At 58.2% G+C, this 3,439-nt stretch overlaps 1 pseudogene; it reads right to left on the bottom strand.

Annotated features, from left to right (window-relative positions):
• The window catches only part of LOC110594698, an 11,198-nt pseudogene that overhangs the window by 6,997 nt on the left and 762 nt on the right, over positions 1-3,439 (bottom strand).

Genomic DNA, 3,439 nt, shown 5'->3' with positions numbered 1-3,439 from the left:
GAGAGGTGAGAGGTGCCTCAGGCCTTGGCAGTGGCATGGAGAGAAAGCAGCACTGACCAGGCTGTAACACAGTGTCACACTTGGACACCCCTGAGTTTCCAGGGCTGGGGGCCTGAGGGTCACTGAATCTGAGAATCAGAACCTTAGACCTTGGGCTGGATGAGCCTTCAAGGCCACTGAAGTTTCCATGGGGCTGAGCCCTGGTCAACCAGGATCCATCCCCTGGCCCAAGCACACTACACCTGGTCGGTCCAGCTACCCCACCTCCCAGGCATGCCCAGCAAGTGTGGGAGGGACGTGGGGCCTCACTGATCTTGCAGTTCCGGCCCTCGAATCCAGGGAGGCAGAAGCAGATGTAAGCCTGCAGCTGGTCCTCGCAGGAGCCACTGTTCTGGCATGGGCTGGAGGCACACGGGTCCCCTTCTGTAAAACAACTGCATGAGTGCACTGAGCAGGAGGGCAAGGGTCATGCTGTCCACCTACTTACTGGTGTATGAGATCCAGGACAACTTCTGAGGGCACAGAGGGGATGCTGCGTGAGCATGCCCACAGAGGTGCGACGGCAGCACCCACGGGACACCTGGAGCCAGTGGGGTTGGCTGGGCCCGGTGGCACAGGAAACCATGTGTTTTGGGGGTGAGGGATTTCCCGATGCCACCACCTTCCTAGGACACCCAGCGCCACCAGAGGCCACGCCTGTCCCTCCCAAACCAAACACCGGGCTGGGGCCTGATGCTGCCACCTCCTGTTCAGCCTTCTTGCCTCCTTGGACACCAGGAGCCGGTGAGCAGGGCTGGAGAGCATCCCAAGACCTGCAGGGGCTCAGGGCTGAAATGAACCTGGGGATAGGCCGGCCACTGGATGTAAACTCCCAGGGGCTGTGAGAACACAGCAATGAGGGGGGTGAGGGAGAGATGGCCAAGCAGCAGGAAGGAAACTTGAGCCACGCTCACCTGCCCAGAGAGAGTCACAGAGGTGACTGGCCCAGATAGCCAAAGAGCCTGGGAATGAGGGGGTCCTGGAGTGAGGAGGTCTTGGAGTGTGAGGTTCCTGGGAGTGCGAGGGCCCCATGTGAGGAGTTGCTTGGTATGAATCATCCTGGGGTATGCACTGTGGCATCTGAGTGTGGGTCATGGTCTGAGTATGGCTGGTGGGAACATGCTCAGGTCCAGGATGTTGGACATGTCACTGTCCAGGAGCTGCTGCCAGGGCCCTCTGGGAGCTCAGGCTGGGTTGCGTCTCCAGAGAAGGGAGATGGGATTTCAGACCTCCAGATCCCAGAGCCCTCATGCCCTCTCCTGACCCGCACCTGGTCAGCGGCTGTGTTAGGGGAAGGAGACTGCTCAGGGTTGCTTCTCCATCAGGCTTTCCTGAGATGGTGCCACCAATAGGCCTAGCAGCGAGAAGCTGGTTGAGGTCTGGTCAGCAGGGGTGCCTCTGTGATGAATGGTGCCTGGCATCCCCAGGGGACTAGGGCCCTCCCTGGGCAGCCCAGGGGCACATCTAGTGCATTTTTCAAACGGTGTTTTCAGATGCCAATACAGGATGGATTGTGCCCATTTGGTGGACTCCTCCTTTGGCATGTGGTGTGTGGCAGACAGGAGGGACAGCACATGCTGCAAGGGTGTTCCTGGACATGGGGAGGGAAGACACGGTTCTGAGAAAAGTGATGTCATTTCGGGGAGTGACCCTGCAGAGAGGACTGTGACCAGGGGCCCTGCCTATCACCTGCATGCATGGTGCTCATAGTCTCAGCAGTGGGATGCAAGGCTGGGACACAGGTATGACCACACCATCCATGCCAGCCCCCAACTCCACCCATGCCCAGGACCTGGGACGGGTTCACCGTCTGCTCCATGCTCTGGAAGATCTCATGGGCCTCCTCGAAGAATCATAGCTCCTCCTTGCATTCTCTCTCCAGGGAGCCCATGCAGAGCTCCTCCAGGAAAGAGCAAGTGTGCCGAGGCCTGTGCAGGACACTGTGGGCCTCATCCTGGGAGAAGAAGGCTGAACAGGATAGCCGAGAAATCCTTATGAGCAGCCAAGCCGAGATAGGGTGCAGCCCACACACCGCCCACATGACCTCCTCCTACTCCATGATGGACAAGGCCCACACCTGCCTCCTCCCAATCTGTGATGGTCACTGCCCCTAGGGGTCCATCCTGAGCTCCCGGGTTCCATCTCTGGCTGCTGGGGTCTGTCTTGGGTTCTAGGGTCCATCTCAGGCTCCTAGGGTCCATCTTGGACTCCTAGGGTCCATCACAGTTTCCTAGGGATGCATTTCAGGCTACCAGGGTCTATCTCGCTCCTAATGTCCACCTCAGGCTCCTAGGGGTCCCAATTGGGCTCCTAAGGTCTATTTCATGCTCCTAAGCTTCATCTTGTGCTCCAAGGGTCTAGTTCTGGCACCTAAGGTCCATCTTAAGTTCCTAGGATTCATCCTGGGCTCTTAGGGTCCATCTTGATTTCCTAGGGTCCACCTCAGACACCCAGCATCCATCTCAGGCTTCCCAGGATCCATCATGGGCTTCAAGAGTCCATCTCAGGCTTCAAGAGTCCATCTCAAGACCCTAGATTGTCTCTCAGACCCCTAGAGTCCATCTTGTGCTCCCAGGGTCCATCTTGGACTTATAGGGGCCATCTCGGGCTTAGGGTCCATCTCGAACTCCTAGGTTTGAGCTCAGGCACCTAGCGTCCATCTCAGGTTCCTAGGGTCTATCTCCACCTCCTAGGGGTCCATTTTGCACCTATGGGGTCCATCTTGGGCTTCCTGAGTCCATCTCAGTTTGCTAGGGGTTCATCACAGGCTCCTAGGGTCCATCACAGATTCATGGGGTACATCTCAGGCTCCAACGGTCCATCTTGGGCCCCTAGGGCTCATCTCGGGCCCCTAGTGTCCATCTCAGGCCCCTAGGGTCCATCTCGGACTCCTAGAGTCCATCTCTGGCTCCCAGGGGTCCATCTCAGGCTCCTAGGGGTCCATCTCGGACTCCTGGGTTAATTTCATGCTCCTGAGGTCCATTTTGGGCTACTAGGGTTCATCTCGGGCCCCTGGGGTCCACTCAAGCCTCCAGGGTCTACCTCAGGCTTCTAGAGTCCATCTGGTACAGAAGGAGAGGCTGCGGACTTGAGTGGGGAAACCAGTGAGCTCCAGTCCCTGGAGGAGGAAGGCAGGCACGCAGGGTCCTCATGGGACACTTGCCCTGGGCAGCAGGCATGGGGCTGAGGGGCCTGAGTCCCTAGCAACCTGGGACACACACTCAGCAGCACTGGTGGGAACAGAGCAAATTATCCTCAGGAAAGCGCTGGGAGAAGCCAAGGCCAGTCCTGTACAGAGCAGCACAATCGTGTGGGGGGAGCCTGGGGGACGGGTGGGCCCGAGGACAGATATTGCCCACCACCCGTCCTCTGTCACAATGGCTGGTAGTTCACACCTTTC

This window comes from Carlito syrichta, unplaced genomic scaffold, assembly GCF_000164805.1.
Source record: "Carlito syrichta isolate Samal-C Ts95f unplaced genomic scaffold, Tarsius_syrichta-2.0.1 Scaffold126477, whole genome shotgun sequence".
Classification (NCBI taxonomy): Eukaryota; Metazoa; Chordata; class Mammalia; order Primates; family Tarsiidae; genus Carlito; species Carlito syrichta.
Note: the sequence above shows the minus strand (reverse complement) of the source record. Positions and strands in the feature narration are given on the sequence as shown.